This window comes from Grampus griseus (assembly GCF_964374135.1).
Source record: "Grampus griseus genome assembly, chromosome: 15".
Taxonomy (NCBI): domain Eukaryota; kingdom Metazoa; phylum Chordata; class Mammalia; order Artiodactyla; family Delphinidae; genus Grampus; species Grampus griseus.
This window is the reverse complement of record NC_139009.1, coordinates 35332077-35358222: the sequence shown is the minus strand read 5'-3', so window position 1 is coordinate 35358222 and position 26146 is coordinate 35332077. Positions and strand designations below refer to the sequence as shown.

General features: G+C 39.9%; 1 protein-coding gene across 2 annotated transcripts in view; it reads right to left on the bottom strand.

The window, feature by feature from the left end:
- PPM1B (protein phosphatase, Mg2+/Mn2+ dependent 1B) overlaps positions 1–14770 on the bottom strand; it is an 80361-nt gene extending 65591 nt beyond the window's left edge. For both annotated transcript variants that reach the window (XM_082671886.1, XM_082671885.1), the window contains exon 1: positions 14346–14770. The gene's annotated coding sequence lies outside the window, so the exon portion shown is untranslated. The remainder of the gene's footprint in view (positions 1–14345) is intronic.
- Positions 14771–26146: the final 11376 nt, after the last annotated feature.

The window sequence follows — 26146 nt, the reverse complement described above, 5'->3', positions numbered from 1 at the left end:
GTGCTATGTTTATAAGAAATTAGTGAAGTAGAACAGAACATGACTCTAAAGTACAATCATAATCCTAATATTCACCAAAGTGAATTTACTTTACCCTGGAACATGGTCATAGTATGAACAACTTATCTAGAATGTTTCATACAGAGAATATTTTCTCAAGATATATAACCATTATCAGGGCTTCCCTGGTGACGCAGTGGTTAAGAATCCTCCTGCCAATGCAGGGGACACGGGTTCGAGCTCTGGTCCAGGAAGATCCCACATGCCGCAGACCAACTAAGCCCACGTGCCACAGCTACTGAGCCTGAGCTCTAAAGCCCACATGCCACAACTACTGAGCCCGCGTGCCTTAGAGCCCATGCTCCGCAACAAGAGAAGCCACTGCAACAAACAGTAGCCTCCGCTCGCCGCAACTAGAGAAAGTCCACACGCAGCAACAAAGACCCAACGCAGACAAAAATAATAAAGTAAATAAATTTATAAGAAAAAGATACGATATATAACCATATCAGTACAAAAGTCCCCAATATTCCTGGCAAAACAACTCAAACACTGATGCTTTGCTTGGTAGAATAGGCTCCTGCTCAAAAAAATTAGCTCATATATCAGTCTGGTCCTAAAAAGGAGGCTTCTCAAGACAAGGTACTTTGTGGCACTTCACACTACTGATAATTCCTCCCTTCCTGAAACTCTTGACACTTCTGCTGACTTTCAAAACACTCGAATTCAAAACACAATCATTCATGTTCATACTTTTTCCTTCAGCCTCCTAAATTCAAGAGGGAAGTGGGCCCCCCAAAACAGTAATTAGCCTTCAACCCAAAACATAGTATCTGCCCTCTGATCCAATCTCATTGCTTCAACCATCACTTCTAGATTGACTTCTCAGATGAATTTTAGTCTGGATTTTAATGATTAAGCTTGGTTGCTGTACACAGCTCTTTAAACGTAACATAACCAAAATCTTCATCTCTGCCCCCAAACCACCTTCATATCCCAATCTAACTACTATTTGTATTAACTACCTGTTAATCTACCTATTCGTAATCTCTCTTTTATTAACTTGGGCTAGAAACCATAAATCTTTTATATAAATCCAGTCACTACACACCATGTCCCAACACATCTTCCATTTAAGTATCTCACTTGTCCTCCATCATAATCTTGAGCCTTATGACCTATTCTCTGGATTATCTAACAGCCTCCTAATTGGTCTCCCTGACTTCAATCTCCCCTTCCTTCAATCCACCTTACAGATTACCACCAACTTGATTTCCCTAAAACATACCTTACCTGTTCCCAAAAGATAAAGTTGCTTCCCACTCCCCAACTAAAATTGAGTACAAAATATCCAGTCTGGAACCTTCTCTAACCTGCCCAGCCAAGGACTTACACAGGCCACGTATATCATGCTTATTCCCACCTCACAATTTGCCCTATCTCTTTAAGCTAACCAAATCATTCAACACGCCCATGAAATAACATCTCCTCCTTGATGCCTTCTTCAACCTTTCACCCCACCCTCTCACCATTCCTATACAATCATTCATATTCCTTTTAACATTTTCACCTTCCTTATCCCCTCACATCCTAATCTGTGACCTTGGCACCTAGCAAGTATTGAGTAAAATACACAGTAAGGTAAAAAATACTTCTTCAAGAAAAGATATCCTGTCAGCCATTCCAACATTCACAAAAATATTATATTGGAAGACTGATTAATCCCTATCATCCACTGTAACATTTATTAAGTACAGGCAGTTCTGGATTTCCAGGAATTTTACTTTTTGCGTTTCACATTTAAAGCACCCAGACAACTACATCCGCTTAACTGCAGACATAGGACACACTTATGAATTTGTCACCTGGTTTGTTTCCAGATGCAGCATAAGGCATCCCCAACTCCCTACCTCAGTGGAGCCCTACAGCCCTTTTTGAAAGCATCTTTGGCTCTAGGCCAGAATCCACTCCGCCTACCTCTTCCTATGGGTCCTTGAGATTAGAGTCAAGGAAAGAAGCAGCAAGACTAAGCCCCGAGCAAAGGGAAGGAAAACAAATATACACAAAGGATTGTTAAGTATAAAGCAATCACTGTGTCCCCCTTCTCTCCCTCATATAACCATTCAAGCATTATTCTTCCAAGGATTCACTTCAATCCAAATACTTTTCGAGTCATTTTAAAACTGGCTTTAGGTTAAAATGTTTAATGTGTCATTTTATAGAGATACTGTCTAATTAATCCGTAAAAACTCTTAAACACGATTAACAAAAACACCAGCATTCTAATGGCAAAGTAAATCCATATCTATGCCTGTAAGATTTTGTCATTAAGAAAAAAACAGGGACTTCCCTGGTGGTCCAGTGGTAAAGAATCCGCCTTACAATGCAGGGGACACCGGTTCTATCGCTGGTCAGCAAACTAAGATCCCACATGCCGCGGGGCAACTAAGCCCACGCGGTGCCTCAACTCCACAGCCCACACGCCCTGGAGGCTGCGCACCACCACTAGAGAAGAGAAAACCCGCCAGCAACAAACAATCCCGCCTGCTTCAACGAAGAACCCGAGTGCCCTGACACAGCCAAAAATAAACAAATAAAATTTTAAAAAAAGAAAAAAACAAACAAGAAAATAGAAAATAGGGGAAATGATAATAGCAAATACACAAAAGGGGAAATTTAAATGGCCAATAAACATATGAGAATGTTCATCCTCACAGTAATAGGAAAATGCAAAATTAAGGTCACAATGAAACATAATTTCTCTCTCATTACATTGAGGGGGAGAAAGATTCTCAGTACCAAATGGAGACAAGGATATAGAGCTGTGCTGTCTGATACAGTAGCTACTAGCCACTTGGGACTAGTAAGAATCTGAAATGTGGCTAATGCAAATTGAGACTTGCTGTTAAACATAAAATACATGATGTAACTACAAGAAAATTTTAAGTTACATGTATGACCAACATTATATTTATATAGGACAGCACTGATATTGACATAGAGCAACAGGCACTTTTATATACCACTGGCCAGAGTATAAACTGGTACAGCCACTTTGGAGAGAATTTCAAAATATTTAGGTGGGTTGTAGGATAAGAATAACCTAAGTTCAGCAGTTATACTCCTAACTTTGTGCTCTAGAGAAACTCTCACACATATATACAAAAAGATGTAAATTATGTTTCAGCACAATTGTATATAAATACAAAAATAATCCAAATGTTCATCCAGAAACTCTAGACAAAATGTGTTATGATCACACAATGGGATACTATGCAATACTATTTAAAAAGAGGAATAGATCAACAAGGAAAAACTTTGCAGAAATGTTAAGTAAAAAAAGCTAATTTTATTTAAAAAATTCCATATACAATCATGCTCAGCAACTATAAACTATCTTAAAACAGTCTTATACGCTATTTTCACATAGATACACATGGAGATTGTATATGTGAGGGCAGGCACAAAATTCAAGACAGTGGGAAAGAAACGATGGTATCCAGGAAGATTACAGAAGGGCTTCAACTATACCGATAGTGTTCCATACCCTAAAATAAGCTGGGTAGTGGGTACTTTATGTTCTTTATTCTTTTTATGCCTGAAATATTTGTTTTAATATATGATTTTGTATACCATGTATAGCACTATAACTGGGTATACTTTATGGTTTGGGGGACATAAGCAAAAACTTCACAATTTTAATCATGCGAAAAGCAACCTTTATACCTTGAATAACATCAGGATGCAGGAGAGGCAACACTTAAACACCAATTATATAAAACACCAATTTTATACCACTACTAGCAACATAATGAGAAAAACAGAAGAATACAAATCAGGGGTCAGCAAACTTATTCTTTAAAGAACCAAATAGTAAATATTCGGGGCTTTGCAGAGCCATATGGTTTCTGTCACAGCTACTCAACCCCGCCATAGTAGTGGGAAAGCAGCCAGACAGTATGCAAACAAATGAGCATGGCTGTGTTCCAATAAAACTTTATTTACAAAAACAGGCAGCATACCAAATTTGGCCAGTGAGCTACGGTTTGATAACCCCTGTCAAGATCCATCTTTAAAAAAGAAATCAAGGGCTTCCCTGGTGGCGCAGTGGTTAAGGATCCGCCTGCCAATGCAGGGGACACAGGTTCAAGCCCTGGTCCGGGAAAATCCCACATGCCGCAGAGCAACTAAGCCTGTGCACCACAACTAGTGAGACTGCGTGCCTGGAGCCTGTGCTCCACAACAAGAGAAGCCACCGCAATGAAGAGTAGCCCCCACTCGCCACAACTAGAGAAAGCCCACACGCAGCAAGAAGACCCAACACAGCCAAAAAATAAAATAAAATAAATATAATTTTTTTAAAAAATCAATAAATCCATTAAGTCAAAGTCTGAAGGAGAAATGGATTTCTATAGTAACAAAGTATGCCATGAATTACCCGGTAATCATAAAAGAGAAAATGTTTCTTGTCCATGGAGACATCTAGCAATCACCACCTTAACCCAGCAATCAAACTTAGTACCACAAATAGTGCGACGCAATCATTTTGTACCTCCTGATGTGATGTAATACGAAGCAGCATCACCTATGAAGTATCCCGGCCAAATGTTTAACCTGAATTCAACGCAGTCTTTAGTTAAGTTTTAAACAAGTTTAAAAAAAACAAATTCTGAATACAGGACATTTTACAAAATAATTGGTCTCTTGAGAAAGTCATTTTTTAAAACTGGTGTTTAAATTTAAAAGTGAATTGAGACACAACAGCAAATGCAATGTAATACAAGATCCTCACTGGACCTTGGTATGGAGGGGAAAAAACTATATACATCTGGATTGGGGATTACATGACTTCTGGGGATTAGATAATTGTGTTACGTACGATAAAAATAGTTTAAGTATTGAGGAAAATGTCATTTTTTGGAGATTCATACTTAAGTATTTAGGGGTGAAGTACATGATGTCTATAGTTTATTTTTAAATGGTTCGGCAAGATTATGGATGAAGCAAATAGGGCAAAAATATAAAATACCATCGAATTTAGGTGGTGGCATATATGAACTCAATGTACTGTTACAATATTCCATAGGATTAAAAATTTTCATAATAAAAACACCAGAATGCAATGAGATTATATACTTATTAAATTTTTTTCATCAATCTCCTCCACAAATATTAGTCTTAAGTTTCCCTAAAAGCTCTCAAGGTCTTAAACTTTCCTAAAGTTCACAACCCTGATGTTTTTCCTTTTAAGCATCTGATTTCTAAAAGTGAGAACAAGGCAATTACAAGGTAAGACAATCTAATTATACTGCCATTTGACTTTTATACATTTTATAAAGATTCTTAATATATAAAACATACTGATAATTCCTTTATAGCATTTTTACTTTTCACTTTGTATAATAATTCATATACACGTTTACTCCTTTCCTCATACCACACATGGCAGACTCAGATAATCTTTGTCCCCCAAAGTATCTAACACTAGCAGACAATATTTACTTACTAAATAAAAATTGAATAGCAGGAAATTTGTGTTCATACCTTTAACACGTTAAGCATCAAATCTTTGAGAAGGAATGCAAACCTCCCTCCCCTTTTCTTACTCTCTATTCTCCTCCCCCTGAAAGATACTGTTTTTATGGGAAAATCTATTCAGCAACTATTTATAGAATATAATATAGATACATGGATAAATCTGCACACAAAACTAACACAGTTGTTGTCCCTGTGTTGCTTACACTTTGGTAGAAAATGACAATCTTAAAACAGAACTCTTTTTTTTTTTTTTTTCGCGGTACGCGGGCCTCTCACTGTTGTGGTCTCTCCCGCTGCGGAGCACAGGCTCCGGACGCGCAGGCTCAGCGGCCATGGCTCACGGGCCCAACCACTCCGAGGCATGTGGGATCTTCCCGGACCGGGGCACGAACCCGTGTCCCCTGCATCGGCAGGCGGACTCTCAACCACTGCGCCACCAGGGAAGCCCAGAACTCTTAATTTAAGAGTCAAAAGAACCTCAAGACATCAGATGGTCCAACCCTCTGCCTTAACGCAAAAATATTACATTACAGATTAAAGCCACTAAATTGGAGAAAGAATAAGTAACTCACAAAGTCACAGGATCATTAAAAGGTTCAGTGGGAACCTCAAACAGGGTCTTCTGCCTCCTGGTTTACCATATATCATTTAGTATAGCAATAAGAGAAAGCACTCAAATGTTCCAAGGCTCTATGGTAATGACTACCTGGAATACCCCAACCCAACAATTTTATGAAATATTCTCACTTAACAAACAAGAACACTGAGGCTTAGAAACATTAAGTAACTTGCTTTAAATTACCCATCTACAGAGTGGTGGAAGAGGGATTCAAATCCAGGTGGTCTGACTTTAGAGTCTATGCTTCCAATCACCTTCCTCCTTTTGGAACTTTTTCCAAAAACATAGCCCACTCCTAGTACAAAGCTTTCTTACACTTAATATACACATACAAACATATGCAACAAAACGGTGCCAAGCATCCTACAGCATTACCTAAAAGCATAGAGTAGCAAAGATTCAGAAATATGTATCTAAATCTTTGGAAAAGACGCCTCATGCGCATTTGTGAAACAGTTAATTCTCACCTAGGTCTGTGGATGTAGACCAGTTTTCATTCTTAGATGACTAAGAAGATAACAGATTTAAGGCCTAAAAACATACTCTTTTAATGTCATCACTGTTTGGCCAGCACCTCTGACCATCGTTCAAGTATAATCCTGAAGCTACTGCCATCTAGCATCTCCCAAACTTTGTTAGACAAAATATCACACAACCAGTTAACCATCACACTTATTTTTACCTTGTTAGATCGTTTTCAGTCCTCTTAAAACCCAGGGTCAGTGTTATTCCAGACAGCTCTCTATAATTAACTATGCATTTCTACGCCTTTATATTCAAAATATACCTTATACCTGACTCCGTAACTTGGCCATGTAATATATATCCGAACCAAAACAAAAGACCCACCTACATGAATTCTACTTTGTAGGATGGTCATAAAGTCTGAAAACATAAATATTATTTTAACATATTCTATAACATCAATAAACCATTTATTGGGTATGCATCTGTGTTTCCAGACCTGGTAGCCACCCTGTACTTAAATAAAAATCAAGTAAGCAAAGACAGAGGCAGAAAAAGCAACACAAATCAAAAGTACAACAGCAAATAACCTGAACTAAAATACAAACCTATCTCTGAGAAAAAGACTCAAGATGTAAGATAAGAGCAATAACATTCTAAATCATCACTTAATCCTTATAAGCCTCTACTTCCCTTATGAACTAGAGTTAGATTTTATAAAACAAAAACAAAATGAAAGTATAACTTAACTCTATTATGTACTGAGCTAAAAGTTACCATTTCACTTTCACATTTTGATTCAAAACACTCCAGAAGAGCTGAACATAAAGAAGTTAAACTCAGTTTCCTTACATTTAGGACCTAGAACCACCAAAGCTTTAATTAAATTCTGAATCATATAAACAAACCCAATTATAAGAGATAATTTAAGAAATCAAGTAAGGTTGTTTTTGTCTTGTTTTTCCATCTAAAATACAGGCACTCAAAGATGTCCAAATGTTGAACAGCTTCATGAACCTGGTCTGAATTACAGTACTAAATTTAATATATTCAAAAGTACAAGTTCTTTTGCACATCAATTTTGATAAAAGTGATAAACACATTAAAAGTGAAACTAGAAATTTGAAGGCTTATTTGAGTGCTATAAAGGAGGTATCTTAGGTCATGAATGGAACTAGTGTTCATTTTTACATTGGGGCACTGAAATAAACACAAGTTGATTTGCTTTAAAATAAAAAAATCGATCTCAATTCACTGCAGCAAGCAAGATCACATGAAACTCTAACTCAATGACTCACTAATGAAAGCAAAAGACCATTATGCATTAAAACAAAAACAAACATCAAAGATCTCTCATGCTTATAAGTGTGCAATGTTTGCGTAAACTCAAGAAGAGCCATCTTTACCAAACTGGATCATCACTAGTAAAGTTAAAGAACAGAAGTAGAAAACTAAGCACCTACTTCATCATAAGTGCAAGAGGACGTCCTCATCCAGAAACTTACAATGCAGGAAGACAAAGACACAACTTCAAGTAATATACCACAACTACGGAATTAAGGGACGCAGTGGCTATATACAGATCAATATGAGCACAATAAACCTAAGAGACAGATTGACTCCATCAGCTATCTTCAAGAGAACGGTCTTATAACTAGAGACAGAACAGCAGTCACAAATCAGTGACAGTATTTCAGACACTACTGGCCAACCATTAATCTTTCAGCTATATTCGCAAAAGAAGAGAACAGGGTCTTTTCTAAACACAAATAATAACATATATTTTATAGGTACATCCCAAGTTATTTAAACCAGACTTGTTAAAAGACCTGTTTACCCTCCTCCCATTTTCCCATCTTTTCTCCCATTCTCCTGTCCAAGAACCCCTCTATCCAAAGTTGGACAGTACATGGTGTTTCCCCCAGTTTCCCTCATGCCTAATGTAGGGATTTCTTTTTTTATCTTTGGCTCACATTTTAATCTTAGGTACAACAATATTTCCCCCTTCCTACTTCCTCTTTTCATATTCCAGTTTTTGTCCAGTTACAGAAAAACTCTTCTTCCCTCTCTCTTGTCAAAAATAGTAAAGCTCTAATCATAGCTTCTCAGCAAAGTGTAGAAAACACCATACATGCCAAATCCCACTCATAATTAAATCATCCACAAAGGAAGCAGAGTTGTAATGTAAATTAAGGAAGAGTTTGTTATCGGAACAGAAGATCTCCGAGGGCAGGGATTGTGTCTATTTTGTTGGGCCTCCTGCCTGGAATGGAACCTTGCATATTAGAAGGCACTCTGAATGCAAGAATAATTGGGGCGTAAGAGGAGGGTAGCCCACAGACTAAATACTATTAAGCTCTACTGAATTTTTTTACTTCTCAATGGGTTGGTAGCCTAGAGAAGTAAAAGTAACAAGAAGCCTCTCATATCTAAACTTGATCTCCCACACATTCTATCATTTAGAGTTGCTTTGAGTTTAATTATTTGCTCTTTGTAAGAGACTAGGAAGGGCCACCTGTGTTCAATAGATAGCACCAGTTCCTTAACTCAGAGTTGATTGCTTTAATCAGAAAAGGGAAAAAGAAAAACTCTTTGCCAAAATAGCTTAAGCACCCATGAGTAATATGGACACTCCTAGATTCTCCTATTCATAAGAACATCTATTAACCATCCCTTTTCAAGGTTAGGAGCGCACTTATACATACCTACACCAAGAAAATGCAATTATACTTAAGAATCAGTGACATTACCCTCAAGCTTTTAAAAGTTCTTTGAAATCCCTCAGAACTTCACAAATTTATCAAACCTACTTCTCAGGTATGTACTACCTATCAAACAAACTCTATACACTTGGCTTTTTTCTTATATAACAAACTTGATTATACCTAATAACATAACCACATTTGACAACAGTTTTCCATGAAAGAAAAGGTTTTTCATATTTCTTTCATACAAATGCACTTTTCATTCACAGCCTATTTTGAAATGGAGATCATTCTACATAGACAAAAAGCACCAGCAATACCAGACACAAGTCTTACCCTCCCTATATCACTACCAGTAATTGGTCCCATCTCTAAAAGTAAAACAAGTTCCTTAATATTAAATACAAGTCTTGCAATGTTTCTCTCTCATCTAAACTTCAGACCATGTTTTAGTAGATCTTCTTTTATTCAAAAGGATGCAAAACAAGTTTTCCAACTAGCATTATGTTTCTTAACTTTAAGATCTTTAATTTTCAAGGAATAAATCAATTTAAAGCCAATAAATATAATCTTGATATTTTAACATACTCCAAAAGAAAACTATGAATCCATTTTTAGCAAGTTACTATTAAACTACTTATTAAGTCATAAAAGCATGAAATTGGCAAACTATGCTTTAAATGTTACAAATCATGTTAAATGTCTAAATATATGAACAAGCTAAAACTACAATTGATTGTTAAACTACTGGGTTCTTCAGTAAGTTATTACGAAGGGTATCATGTTAAGATATTGCAGATGTGGTCAGAAGTTAGCTGTAGTAAAAGAAAAAAAATTTACTTGAGAAATTCTGTGTCATGGCTTACCATAATTCAGAGCAAAATGTTTATGTCTGTCATTAACATTAAACTTAAGAGGAGAAATAAAACACTTGAAAACTTAAAAAAAAAAGGTATGAGCTACCACATGGTATTTGTTTCCTAGGTTGCTAGATGATACTAAAAACTAAATCTCAAAATCTTCATAACACCTGAGAAATGAAACTACAGTAGATAGACTACACTTGTGGAAAGCTTTATATCTTTATCAAGAATTCAGTGAAGACTTATTTTTATAACACTGATTCAACTATCTAATCAAATCACTCTAGTCTAAATGGTGGTGGTCTGGTCTGGGGACAAACCAGAGAGACAGAATGCTGAAAAGTGTAACTCAAGTCAAATCTAAACAAGGAGGTTAAATCACCTTAGAAATGTTTCATTTGAAAAAAAGATTCAAAAATGGCTAATCAGAGATATAAGCATACTTAAATTAGTTGGAAAGATCAAAAGTTATTTTATTTTAAATCAATGTTTTGATGTAAAGAAGTATCACCAACAAAGACAAGAATAAAAAACAGATTATGAACCCCATGTATCTTTTTTTTTTTTTTTTTGCGGTACGCGGGCCTCCCACTACCGTGGCCTCTCCCGTTGCAAAGCACAGGCTGCGGATGCGCAGGCTCAGCGGCCATGGCTCACGGGCCCAGCCGCTCCACGGCATGTGGGATCTTCCCGGACCGGGACACGAACCTGTGTTCCCTGCATCGGCAGGCGGACTCTCAACGACTGCGCAACCAGGGAAGCCCCCATGTATCTTTTTCTTCACCTGTACTTGTTAGATCAGCTGCTAGAAGCTGATGACAAGCTCTGTTACTTTATAAATTTTATGACAGTCAAGCAAAAACTATAAAAATCAATACTCCCCAAATCGACACTATTTTACCTTCACCGTTCAGTTTGAGTACAGGATAGTGAGATGGGTAGTAATCCAGATTACACTTTTGTAGTTTTCTCAATTTCTAGGAATCTTATTCATATCCCCAATTATTCAATCCTCCTAATCCACACAGTGTGAAAAATCATCAAAAATCCATATTCCCCAAAATTCTCTTACCACTCATTGTAATTTTAACCTAAGTATTACTTAAATAAATTTTCCTATTAGAATTTTGGAACTTAAAAAAATTTTAACTCTTAGAACTCTGATACTTCAGTTGTTTCCCTACTAATTTTTCCTTAAATCAGTGAACTGTGAAAGGCATATTTCACAAAAAAGTAAAATGCCATGTATATTTTAATAAGTGAATTTTATTCACCTTATTAATATCTTATGAAGGACTACTGTAGAGTTCTATTTTATTTACCTTCTATGCTAGATAATGTCAAAAAATACTTTTAAATAATTACGTATAATATACAAATATTCATATAATGTAGATAATACATGTAACTACCACCACTGAGTATGGGGGGGAACATTCACTCCCAGTATCACGTGCAATAAATGTTTACCAATCCATCTACAAGGACATGTTTGCAATCTTTCCACTACTGGCTCAGCCAGTTTTCAATGAAACTCCACAATCGCTAAACAATACTATGGCAAATTCTACTCTTCCACGAATGCCAAGAGATAGTGTATCAGCGTCACATTTTAATTCAAAAAACTCCATAAAAAAAATGTACGTTATAAGAAAATAAACTTTCAACGACAGCCACTTTTTCTGACCTCGTCAACTTGTTAATGAGGCGTTCTTAGAAGCACCGATATTTTAGACACTATATTATTCCTTCAAATGCTGTAATCTTAAGGGATTTGGTAATTACATGTGAATTACTAACATAAGCTAATATTTACTGACCTATCAGACAAACTGAAAAGGCTTTCACCTGTTCCTGGAGTCTTTATAGAAATCACCCAGTATAAGAAAACAGGTGTTGAAAGCTCTGATGGTCACATCACAGAGAATAATCACAACATGAACAAATCCAAAGGGTAATGTCCAAGAAACTGGGGAAATCTTAACTAACGGGTATGAAAGATCAAATAAAAATACTATTCCATGCTGACAGTGCAACATAAACACTGCAGAAACTGTAGTAAGACTTTTTATGAGAGCAAAAATAAATGAAGAGGAAAAAAGACAAACAACCATTTTAAAAAAAAAAGATAAAGAAGACACTGAGAGAAGGTAAGAAGCACAGTAAAAATCAGGATTATCCCTGAAAGAAAATCTGTTGACTAACAAAATCTGTTCTAAATACTAAATAAACGTTCTATTGAAACAACCCCTTGTCCATTCAAGAAGCCTACAATATTATTCCTTTAAGAAATTACCATTTCAGGGCTTCCCTAGTGGCAGAGTGGTTAAGAATCCACCTGCCAATGCAGGGGACATGGGTTCGAGCCCTGGTCTGGGAGGATCCCACATGCCGCGGAGCAACTAAGCCCATGTGCCACAACTACTGAGCCTGAGCTCTAGAGCCCGCGAGCCACAACTACTGAGCCCATGAGCCACAACTACTAAAGCCCACATGCCTAGAGCCCCTGCTCGCAACGAGAAGTCCCGCACCGCAACGAAGAGTAGCCCCCACTCGCCACAACTAGAGAAAGCCCGTGGGCAGCAACAAAGACCCAATGCAGCCAAAAATAAATAAATTAAATAAATAAATTTTTTAAAAAAAGAAATTACCATTTTAATAGTAAAACTGCAACTGTATCTTTTTAAAAGGCTATACACTTGGAAAAGACTACTATAATAATTAGAACAACTTGCCTCACCATTTATTTAGAAATGCTCTATTTAAAAGCAGGCCAACAATAGGAACTTTGCTATTGCACAACAGAGAAAGTAAATGAAATAATGTCTATTAACATTCAGTGTTGATAACATGTTTCTGCATCTCCTAGAACATACTGATCTACGCTAATCTGAACAATTTACCACTTCCACATCCATGCAGTAGCTCAAATAAAATGAGTTCCTGTGTTAATCCCACAGTAAACCTCGGTAATTCTCACATCACAGGAGTTGTAAACGTTTGTTAACAGAAAAAGAATGTTTTTCCCAAAATAGCTACATAACTCTTAAGACTACTCAAATTCCTAAATAATCCTTTTTACAAGACTCCCACCAACTTTATTTTGATACATTAAACATGTGGAGCCTATTTTAAAAGGTATTTAACAGTGACTTCATCAAAACAGCTTCCTAGCTGTTCTCATGTCTTTTTTCTAAAGTTTTCAAATTGTTTTTAAGCCAACTTGAATAGTGATGAATGTGAGCCGCTATCAAAACGCTTAAGAAGCATTCTGCCAAACAAGATGGGCAAAAATGTTCTAGATCTGCTCAATCTGACATTAGAGGTCATGCAACTTGAAAAATGAAATAACTATTTCCAACACTCATTGAGCCCTTCATTTTAAACATAACTTCAGGGCTATTTCCACACTCTACATTTAATAATACAATTTTTTAAAAAGGATGTTAGGCTCGGTGAAATCAGAAACTGATCTGCCACTTAAAGCTGGTGAGTCTATTCTTAATGGGCCTCTGGTAGATTTGGGATACTGACGATAACAGTTTCATTTAAGAACTTCACTAGTAAGAAGAATGACACCCGAAAAGGATTGCTGGGGAAGACAGGGAAGAGAAGACCGGAGTCTCCTGAGAAGAAAAAGAGAAACGATTTAAATAAAGTCGCTAAGGAGGAAGGAGGTGGTGAGACGCGCAGACAGAAGAGCGAGAAAGAAGATTTAACGAGGAAGTGAAATGGAGCGCAGAGGAAGGCAGAAGCTAATGAGGAAACAAATGGGAAAAGGTAGTGTTTTCAAACAGGCATGCACCAGGAAGGGACGAGCTACGGCCTGGAGTAGCCCCAGTGCTTTCAGGTGAAAGAGATGCTCGCAGAGAACAGGGACAAGCAGTTTACTTCCAGGCTTTTGAGCAAACTAAAATTCCCTGCCCTGAACCTCTCCCAGCCTCGGCCGAGCGCGGAGGCGGCGGCTGGGGAAGGGGCCTAGCCAGGAGCCAGGCCCGGCGTTTCGCTCCTCTGGGCTCCGCGGCCGAGGGAAAGAGGCGAGGATTAAGCGGGGAGAGGTCCCGGCCGCAGCTCGGCGGCACCCCGAAAACGGTCCGGGGCCTCGGCGGTGCCCGCGAGCCGTTCCCCCTGCGGCGGGGCGCCCAGCGGCCTTACCTGGGGCGAGGGAGGGAGGCGAGGTCTAGGGCGTCCGCTCGCGCCCGCCGCAGAACCCCTCTGCTGCACTCAGCCCAGGCTTCCAACGGAGGCGCGACCCTGGCTCAGCCGCCGCTTCCCCCTCGGGGTCTTGGCCACCGCCTCCGCCGCCTCCGGGGCTGTTTACACCGTTGGGCCCCGCACGCCGCCGCCGCCGCCGCCGCTGCCGCCTTCTCTCCACCCTAGCGCCGTTGCCGATTCGGCCGCCGCCACCTCCTCCGCCGCAGCCTCGTCTCTCTGGAGCATCTTCCAGCCACCGAACCCTGAGAAACAGAGACTCCAGCCGCGCCGGCAGGAAACTCCCCCGCAACTGCTAGGGGGACGAAGCGGTCAGAACACCGGCGGCTTTTCCGCCATTGAGCAGCAGCCGCTCGGCTCCTTCTGCAACCCCCCTCCCCGCACCCTGTCCTTCCCCGCCCCTCGGAGAGCCCCACCCCCAGCTCCCACCCATTGGCACGCCGCGCGGTATCTCTCTGTACCCGGTTTGCTGGACGGCCCGTCAATCACCGCCCTCCCTCCCAGTCCCGCAGCCCCTGTGCCGCCGTCCTTAGTTTTCCCCGCCCACAATGCCCCTCCTCTGTGTTCCTAATTTCCCATTGGGCATCAGTGACCACCTTCAATTGGCAAGGTCAACTATCCATCAAACACCGCCCACTGAGTGAGACCCAACCCTTCATTACCCTTTACTTCATTCAGCCCCGCCTCTGCTATACCTCCGGACGTCAGGGACCAACCCACCCTAACAGCCATACGTAGAGACCGTCGTCAATCAAATAACGCCCACCTGCGCTCCGCCTCTCAAAGCCCGAGTCCTAGCGATAGTCTTTTCTTATTGGTATAAAGGGTGGCCCGAACTCTCAATCATTGGCTTTCTCTACATGTCCGTCACGGAACCAATTTCCAAGTCCGTCACACCGGCTTTTTTTAAATGAACGCGCAAAAGGCGGGGAAGTATTCGAAAAGCGATTGGCTAGTCTTCGGAAACGGTCAAACCCAGAGTCTTTGCGGAGGCTTCTCGTTCTGTGAGGACCATGTCCCTTTATTTTTGACCTCCAAGCCTCGCGTAAAACAAACGCCATAAAGGAGCCAGAGGGCTGTCCAATTATAGGTGTGGAGGCCTAGTCCCACCCGGAATTGCAGGGGGTTGGCTGCTGATTGGCAAACAAAGTCCTACTAGGCCCCCATTGGAGGATATAAACGCCTCTCTTAGACGTCGAGACGGGAAGGGAAGGCGCAGGCGAGGACAAGAAGCGATCTAGGGAGAGGCGGTTGTTTTGCTTTAGCCAGCGGGTGGGGCGCACGCGGGAGAGGGAACCTCGGGAGGCGGGGCTCTGGAGGGGGTGTTGCGGGGAGGGGAAAGGCCCGGATGCTCCCTAACAATGAAATCATCGCCGACCAATCAGAGCAGCTGAACTGGGATACCTGCCTAACCTGTCCCCAGAAGCGAAGAAAATGAGTTAGAGAGCGGGAAATTGGGGTGTCAGGAGAGGACAAAAAGCGACGTGAGAAAATGAGACAGGCGATCCCTTCAGGAGGATTCTGTGCTGTTAGGGGTTATTTTTATTCCTTCTCGGCCCGCACTGCCTGGCATTCAGCCCTTGACATTTCCGTGTTTTGTTTCTTAGTCAACGTTGATTTTAGAAACTCTTGGCCTAGTCTTTGACATTCGTTCGCTCCACAGTTATTGAATGCCTGCTATTTGCCAGGCACTGTTCGGAGAGCTGAAGTACAAAAATTAGGTATAAGATGATGGGTGCTATAACTGAAACGTGGTGACGGTGAAGTAAAGGATCTCCTGTGAGTAAGTTTACGGAGGAAGGCTTCACAAAGATACAGGATTAGTCTAGAATGAATGACTCAATAGGAGGGTGAGGGAAGTGGACTTAATTCTTCCAGCAACTGAATTAGACTAAAAGGTACTGCCAGGTTAATCTGCCCCTCCTCCACCCCCAACAAAAGAATGATAACTAGAGTGTAATGAAGGCATTCTAGTACCTTAAGACACTTTTTTTTTTTTTAATGAAAATTCCCTGAAAAAGAATTTAAACCTTATTCATACTTCGGTGTAAATTGGTTTGGGTAGACAATTTAAGGTAAGATCCAACAGAGTGCTGTTCAGCTTAAGGGCTGTCAGTGTTTGCGGGAGAAGGGCAAATTTAAGAATAGGGCAGTTGTCCTAGCCATGGTGAGGATGGCAGAAATAAAGACTTGATTGCAATTCAGATGTCTTGATCTACTCAAGTTTGTGTAAGGATAGTGTTTCTTACAGCATGGTGGCTAGACCACCAGCATCAGAATCACCTGGGGTGCAGATTCCTGGGTCCACTCACATCTATAATATCAGGGACTCTGGGGACAAGACTTAGTTGAATTTTTAAACGATTCCCCAAGGTGGTTTTTATGAACACCAAAAATTAAGACCTTCTAGCATAGGTAATGAAGACACCATAAACTAAAATTCAGTTTCCCTACTTCTGCACCTTGGGAAGACAAATAATAAGAAAAAGAAGTAGACCCATTTAGATTTTGCCTCTCCCTTGTCCCCTTTATTATCAGTATGGGATCATACAGTCCTCAGGAAATATTTCTTCAATGACTTATAAAATCTGTTTCTTTAAATCATACTCCTTTGCCTGACACACCTTATATAGGGGTAAGGGAATCTAGGATCCCAGCTTCCAAAACAGGAATCATGCTAAAGATCATAAAAATGGAGACATCTAGGGACCCTTGTCTTGAGAATCCAAGCAACCGCAAAGGGCATCAGAGAATTTTCTTGGTCTGCTTGATGTCCTTCTCACTTTCCCTTGGTTGACCTCAAAATTAATACAAAGCACAATCATTTAGGTGGGCTCATCATGCATTCTTTCAATCACTAAAAATAAGGATGTTTTGAATACTGTTCTAGGTGCTGAGAATATAACAGGGATCAAAAAGATTTTAGGTTAACTTTGTTATATACTTTATCTAATTAAAACACTAAACCAATAGAGAAGGTCCAAGAAGATTCACAAAATTGATGTGTACCATTATAACATATATAATGTGTCAGAAACATTGAATACCATCATAGTGGGCTCTTCTACAAACTAGCTATGTGGCTTCAGCTAGTAACTAAGCTATCTTCAGCTAGTCAACAAGCCTTGGTTTGCCCTTCTGTAAAATAGCAATCATAACATCTTCCAAAGTCAGATGAAGAGCTTTAGACACTCTCAGTAATAATACAAAGCACTCCCCAATACATAATTTAAAAAGGAAATAATACTAAACGTAATGTAGAAAAGGTTCTAATTTTTCCAATGTTGACTATAGTATTCTCAAGTTCTTTTTTAAATAAGACATCAGATATCAATTTTTTCCAAATTTGGGTGCCCCAGTTTTGCTGGGGCACTAAGCCCACACTTGGTAATCCAGTGCTGCCTACTTCACGTGACTATTTTAAAGATTAAATGAGATATGGTATATAATAGCACCAAATACAGTGCCTGTCACAGTTGAATCAGAATATATGTCATAGAGAAGAAATTTCATTTATTCATTCAGCATATTTACGTGCCTGTTATATGCAGATGTTATATGCAGTCTGTTATATGCAGACTATATTCTCTATATTCTCTGACAAGGAGCTTCAGAATCAAACTTCAAGTAGTCTGATTTGAGCAGAATGATCCTCTCCCTTCTTAACCACTGGAAATGTTCCACTAATAAACCTGTTTTCTTAAAAAAATTTCACCAGCTCCACTCTACAAATATGTATTAAGCGTTCACTGTGAATCAGGTACTATGGTAGGTGATAGGCATTGCTGCCTGTGGAATTAATTAACTGATATTGTGGTATAATAAGAAATATATATTTGGTCTTCATCCAAACATAGTTTTGCAGCCATGTTTCTGTTTTATGTAGGCACGCACAGATGAAAGTAAAATCAAGCAGAGGCAAAACCAAGAAATCTTTGCAGATACCAGTAGGTCCTCAACGCACCTAGCTCTTTCATTCCCAAGCCATTAAAGACCTTAGGCTCTGAGACACCAGGGCTTCACAGCTTTCTAACTTCCATAAGATTAAGTGGATCTGGCGCCATGGATGATACTTTAACTGAAGTTTATCCCTAAGGTCATGTAACTCTCAAAGCTTGCATGAATCAGAGTTGGGCAAGAAACAGTTGGTGCAACCAAATTAGGAATTTTGAGGAGAGTGTAATAAAGGGACTATTTTCAAAGATGCAGGCAGGGTAGAGATAAATCATAAAGTCTAATCCCCTCAGGCTAGTAATAGGGAAGCATGGTATCACCTCTGTTCCTGAAGGGATGAGAGTAGGAACGGCTTCCAGAAACCTGTACCTGGAGAGCGTTGTATGCAGAGGGTTCCGTGACAAGAACTCTGACCTGTGGTGAAGAACAAAGTAAGCCCTCTTCAAGTAGGGGATAAATACCCCAGCCTCACTCTCCTCCCTCCCTTTGATCTCCCACAGGTGCTACCCATTGGCCAAACCCAACTGGAGCCTGTTGATGCTATCCATATAGGTCACAGAACAAGATGGAGAAATGGAGGGACACCTGGATGTCTAGAGGGACACCAAGAGATATCCAACACACATATATTTGAAGACAAGCACACACATATCATGTATTTCTAGTTATAGAATTCGTCTTTTTCCGTAGTTGAAGAAAATTCAAGTCATAAAACAAAGAAGAAAAATGTTCGAAGAAATCCCTAAATCAAAGATCTCAAAGTCTGAGGACCCCTGAGGGTCTACAAGGTCAAAACTATTTTCACAATGATATTAAGACATTATTTGCCTGTTTAACTCCTGTTCTTTCACAAGAATACAGTGGAGCTTTCCAGGGGCTATGTAACAGTATGTTGCTTTTGCAACATACTGAATGCAAAAGCAAATACAGATTCCAACTGCCTTTTTTTGGTTTTTTAACTAGGATTTTTTTTTTTTTTTTGGCTGTGTTGGGTCTTTGTTGCTGCATGTGGGCTTTCTCTAGTTGCAGCGAGTGGGGGCTACTCTTTGTTGTGGTGCATGAGCTTCTCATTGCAGTGGCTTCTCTTGTTGCGGAGCATGGGCTCTAGGCAGGCGGACTTCAGTAGTTGTGGCTCACGGGCTCTAGAGTGCAGGCTCAGTAGTTGTGGCGCATGGGCTTAGTAGCTCCGCAGCATGTGGGATCTTCCCGGACCAGGGATCGAACCTGTGTCCCCTGCATTGGCAGGCCGATTCTTATCCACGGTGCCACCAGGGAAGCCCCTCCAACTGTCTTTTATTAAGCCAGAGTTTAAAGAGATTTGCAAAAATATAAGACAATGTCTCTTTCCTCACTAATATTTTTGTTATTACAGAAAATAGTGATGTGTCACCAAAAAATGCTATTTATGTAACATATACTATAAATTGATAAATATTTTTAAATTTCTCAATTTTAATTTATAGTATAATAAATATTTATAGATATAACCCACACAGACAAAAGCTCTTTGGATACTCAATAATTTATAAGAGTGCAAAGGGATACTGACATCAGACTGTTTGAGAACTGCTCTAAATCATACTCCACCTAGGGCCAGCTCCAAAAGTAAGCCAGTGGTAGTTTAATGACCTGAGGAGTAGGAGGATGGGAAGAAAAGGATGACCCAGAAGCTAATATACCTGCCTCCCTTCTCTCCACTCTCTTTTCTTCCCCTTTACCTATTTTTAAGCCTTTTCAGATTTCCTCTCCCTATTGAATCCCTGTAGCACTTTGCTGCTGCAATCCTACCGCACTTACCCTATTCTACCTCATATTTTAATTATTTAGGTAATTTATAATTCCAACATACTACCCCGTCTGAAGGACACGTGTATGAGCACATGTGCACACACACACACACACACCCCCAATGAGAAGTTCTTAACCTGAGGTCCACAGAGTCCAAGGGGATTGAATTCACAAGTTTATGAATTTGGAGGGGAAAAAAGTTACACATTTATTTTTATTAACCTCTAACTGAAATTTAGCCTTTCTTTCTTATGAATGTAGACAACATACCACAGTAGCAGTAACTGTACTGTGACTTTATCATCATCATAGATTACTGATCTCTTTATATCACATTAGAGTTGTTACAGAGCTCTCGAAATATTTACAATCAACACTATTTTGAAATTACAGGAATTATTAGACTCACCATTAGATCTTTTTATTCATGAAGAAACATATATACCACCGTATCACAAATTTGCTTCTTTAATAAGTTTGATGACTATTTCAATATAATTGGTTTCCTTTGAAATCTTATGAACTTTATTTTATGTATTTTAAAACATTATCCTGGGAAGGGATCCACAGGATTCACCAAAGGACCCCTTTGCAAAAAAAGAAAAAAAGAAAAGAAAAGGTAAACTCTGAGGAGTAATAATCCTGGTGAGACAGTAATCTCCAGTTCAGCAAAGACGTTATTTCTTTTGTTGTACATCGTACACAGTGGCTGCTCAATAATCACTTATTGAATTGAATTCGGGGGATCTTGAGTGGTTCACTGGATGATTTCCCCTTCCTCAACACCACTCTGCCAAGGCTGGGCAGGCCCTGCCCTGCTTCCTCTGAAGACAGGAAGTTGATCAAGCTCTCGCCATCCTGCATGCAATCCCCACAGCCTTGGAGGCCAAAGCTGGCTGCCTCAGAGCTAGATGCGCCTCTGTGTTTTAAAGTGAGTGTCATGCATAAGAGATCATTGAGATTATGGTTACAACACGGGGGTGTTATCAGAAACACTTTTTACTTGGAGCCCAGCGATATAAATTCTGCAAAACTACAAAATGTTTAAACATGCTTGGCTGTATGAAACTACCATCAGGCATTTATGTTGAGCATTTATGCCCAAACTCATTTACATTATTCATTTGCTTTGTTATATTTTGTTTTCTTTTTACAGTAAACTGTACATTTCTGTCAACTTTTCGTCTTTTGCTTCTTGGTAGCGCTTCCATTTGCTTATGCAATCTGGTAGTTTGCTCATGTTTCAGAAACCTAAAGGGAAACATTGGGCTACTTTTCCCTTATTTTTCTTCCACACCTGCAAGTACTCCTTTCCTGTTTACCTTGTCTGAAAGCTCTTTACCTCCTGCTATTAAAGCTGGATACGAGTGCTGATCTTGAGAATCTAAGCAGACTGTCAGGATGAAGCAGTCATCACGGTGATGAGCACAGGAGTAAAGTCACAGGTTGGTTATATTAGCGACAAGTATGGAGGGATATAGTTGTAAGAAAACTCTCAAATGAAAAATTCATGATGAAAGGGACATGCCGGACTTGAATGCTATTAGTTTAAAATGTTTCATAATAAGGCCCACATTTAATGTCCTTTAGATAAAGGCCTTATGTTTCTGGAAAATAGCAGAGACCCCAGCAGTTAGATAACTAGTCCAGAGAAAGGTATCTTATCAGGACCTGGCCACAGAAAGATTGAAGATCAGGGTTGAGAAATTCAGGCTCTGAGGCCAAGTAGAAATGGCGACAGGAGAGGAAGCCAGAGAATCCGAGAACAGCCAGGGGAGATCAGCAGCAGAAATGAATGGAAACCGAACCAGTGAGAGGCCAAACTAGGGTTTCTTATGTTTTCCCTGCCTGGGACCAGAACTTGTCTCAAAGTCCCAGAGTGGGTTCAAACCTTAGACAAGGGTTACGGAAGGTACAAGGCCGCAGAGGGGTTGGGGAAGCAAGGACAGGAAGTCCCTTCCAAGTGAGAGTTTCCAGAGTCTCCAACTTGATAGGCCAGATACTGTTCTAAACACTTTACATATATTAATTCCTTTGTTCCTTACAACAACAACGCCATGAATTGTTTCTGTCATCCTATTTTACAGATAAGAAAATTGAGGTGTGGAAGTTATGTAACTTGTTCAGAGTTACCTAGCTAGTGAGTGGCATCACTGAGATACAACTGCAGGCAGTCTGGCTCCAACAAAAGAGCATACCTTTTTCATGTTCCCTTATAAGGGTAAGGACAACTCTTTAGAACCTCCCATTTCCTGCCTCTTGCCCCTCAAGTGTCACTAGCTAGCCTGATTTGCATCACATGCACATTCCTAAACCAAATCACCCTAAGGGGAATGAAATTATCATAGATAGTTTAGACTAACCAAGAGTAATCTCTGGGGCTGGAGGGTAACTAAACCTCCCCCTATACATCAACTAAGTGAGGTTCTTCAAAGGAAGGGGCTTGTGCTCCACAATTGAGGCTCAGATTCACTGAGGCAGTACCGGGAGTCACAAGAATGGGACAAATTTCTGAGGAAGATGGTATAGAAATCAGAGGACTAAAAACTGAAACTTAAAGACGTTCAGGGGAAGGATGGTTGAAGCAATATAGTCCAAATGTTGAGAACTGTTTAAGCTATGTGGTAGGTACATGGGGTTCGTTATGTAATATCACTGTCTATTTTTGTGTGTGTCTGAAAATTTCCCTAATGAAAATTTTTGATCCCTGGTGGCACAGTGGTTAAGAATCTGCCTGCCGGGCTTCCCTGGTGGCGCAGTGCTTGAGAGTCTGCCTGCCCATGCAGAGGACACGGGTTCGTGCCCTGGTCCGGGAAGATCCCACATGCGGCGGAGCGCCTGGGCCCGTGAGCCATGGCCGCTGAGCCTGCGCATCCGGAGCCTGTGCTCTGCAATGGGAGAGGCCGCAACAGTGAGAGGCCCGTGTACCGCAAAAAAAAAAAAAAAAAAAAAAAAAAAAAAAAAAAGAATCTGCCTGCCAATGCAGGAGACATGGGTTCGAGCCCTGGTCCAGGATGATCCCACATGCCGTGGAGTAACTAAGCCTGTGCACCACAACTCCTGAGCCTGCGCTCTAGAGCCCGCGAGCCACAACTACTGAAGCCTGTGTGCCTAGAGCCCATGCTCCACAACAAGAGAAGCCAACACAATGAGAAGCCCGCACACAGCAACGAAAGAGGAGCCCCCACTCACCGCAATTAGAGAAAGCCAGCGTGCAGCAACAAAGACCCAATGCAGCCAAATAAATAAATACATAAATAAATAAAAGTATGAAGTAAATTTTAGCTATTATTATTATTTTATAAGGATGTGATGCTTGGAGCTGTGGCAGCCATTTGTGACTATGGAGGGGCAAGCTTGAGGAGAAAGACCAGCTCACTGCGCATGAGAGGAAATGTAGAAAGGACCTTAATCACTGATGTCAAGTTACTGAATTAAACAACCTTGGAATCATTCTATCCCTGAATTTCTCAGTAAGGGAGAGAATAATTTTCCTTATTATATGTGTCTCTTTGGTTGAATTTTCTATTATTCATAGCCCAAAACATCCTAATTGATACATATGCCCCAAATAAGATTTCTTTTCCCCAAAGCTTGCTCAAGTTTATTGCCTCTTTCAAGGCACTGTGATTTCCCCATTCAGTCTTCTATATAATTCCCCATAACAAGCCAGTTTTGTCAATGTTTTTATAGTGTTTTTTTTGTTTTTTATAAATTTATTTATTTATTTTTGGCTGTGTTGGGTCTTTGGTGCTGTGCACAGGCTTTCTCTAGTTGTGGCGAGCGGGGGCTACTCTTTGTTGTGGTGTGGGGGCTTCTCATGGCAGTGGCTTCTCTTGTTGCAGAGCCCAGGCTCTAGGTGCGCAGGCTTCAGTAGTTGTGGCACGCGGGCTCAGTAGTTGTGGCTTGCGGGCTCTAGAGCACAGGCTCAGTAGTTGTGGCGCACAGGCTTAGCTGCTCTGCGGCATGTGGGATCTTCCCAGGCCAGGGCTTGAACCCGTGTCCCTTGCATTGGCAGGCAGATTCTTAACCACTGCGCCACCAGGGAAGCCCTTGTCAATGTTTCTTTCCAACTTTTTCTTACTCTCCATTAACAAAGTTACTCTTACTGGCAAAACAAAAAATAGTGCAGTTAATGCCTTCATGAGAAGTGAGGGGCTCATATAATGTAAAAATATTGGTCATGGCCATCTCTGTCTTCTTCACAGAGCCTAGCACATAGTGGGTATTCAATATCTATTTGTTGAATGAATGAATGGAGGGATGGATGAGGCATTTTCCAAGTGAAGATTTTTCAGTGAATAATTTTTCAGAGAAAGAAATCTTCCTCTGCCAAATAAGTTTGTTTATTTGATTAACCATTAAATAAAGTTGCTCCAGGACTTCTCAGAGCCTTCTCTACGCTTCTATGCATTAAGAATCAAGAGGAGACACTACTGTTCAGTGCTTCCCTAAATTAATTGACTAGAGAGGCATTTGTTTTCCAGTCACCATTTTCTGGAGTTCCACAGAACATAACTGGAAAAATGTTTAAGGCAGTGTATTTTTAATGAACACGGTAACATTAGCTAACAAATGAAATTATACTTGAATAGAAATCAACTGCAGTTGGATTTTCCTTAAAAATACAGGGGCAGCATTCTGAAATTGGTACCCGCCTCCCACTTTTATATGGGACTGAGCCTACATGATAATACAGTAGGTGAAATTCCATAAATATCCCAAGGTCTCTGTAAGTTAACTCAGATATCCTATACTCAAATGCCTACAGAGGCCAAGCAGTAACTGAGTGAAGCACGTGAGTATAAGAAAACATACAGCACTAGCATGATATTAAATGGCAGTTGGTCCTCAGTATCCGTGTCAGGGAATAACAAGTATCCAGCTAATGGGCCAGCTAATTCACCACTCTGGCTAAGTAGTGAATAAAGGCCCAGTGGCAAAAGCATTCCTCTTTTTTATTTTTTTCCCAAGAGAAACCTCACATCTGGACTTTTATGTAAATTTCCCAGTTTTTCAATATTAAGAATTAATTCAATTCCTTTTTAAAAATTGCCTGGGCCAAACACACCTCTGTCAGTTTTAGACCAGTCAGCCTATCAACGGCATCTTTTATGGTCCATCCTCATAACTGAAAGACACCCGTAAACTCAGATTACACAGAACAGTGAGCAATCACTCATGCTAAATTTCTGTGGCTTAATCTTTAACAGAGCAAAGAATTTTCTGGAGTTTAGGTATCCTAAAGTGCATGATGAAAGAAAAAAAAAGAGACATTTTACCATTCTATCTATTATAAGCTTAATAGTTAATATTCATATACATTTTATATATTCATGTAACATATGTACAGATATAAAATTTCAATTTAACACTTTGAAACAGTAGTTTCTCAGACAAATTAAGCCATCATTTATATCCTAAGTAGATCATGCTGTCACTTCTAACTACTACTACAGCAAATAATTCTTACATCACTTCATTGGGTTGATTTTTAACGGTTGACCATTAAAACAATCCTTTTAGAAAAGTTCTGTTGTCTGAATGCCATCAGTGTCTTGCTTCTCAGATTAGCAATTTTATACTCTAGAGAAGAAATGTAAACAGATGGATATTTTAATATTAATAGATCATAGTATTTGTCAAATTTACCCTGTATAATTTAGATTGCTGTTTTGTTCATAAAAAGAGAAAGCCCTGGCATTTATTAATAGCAGGTAATAGGAACAGAACTGTTGGTCTCAAACAGTTTTTGCCAATGACAGCTTTAGGCAGTAGAGAAAACTCTAGAAAAATCTACACCCTATACTTGCTTTCCTATATACTCATTCTCATTTCCCAATGGAAAAAGAGTTGCAGATAACAATGAAGTACCACTCAATGGGAAAGTTGGGGGAGATTATGTATGCATCTATTTCTGCAATTCTAGTATGACTTATTTATTATTTAAACAATGTGTACATATTCTGAAGTCTAAATATTGTAAAATTCCATGCTAAAAC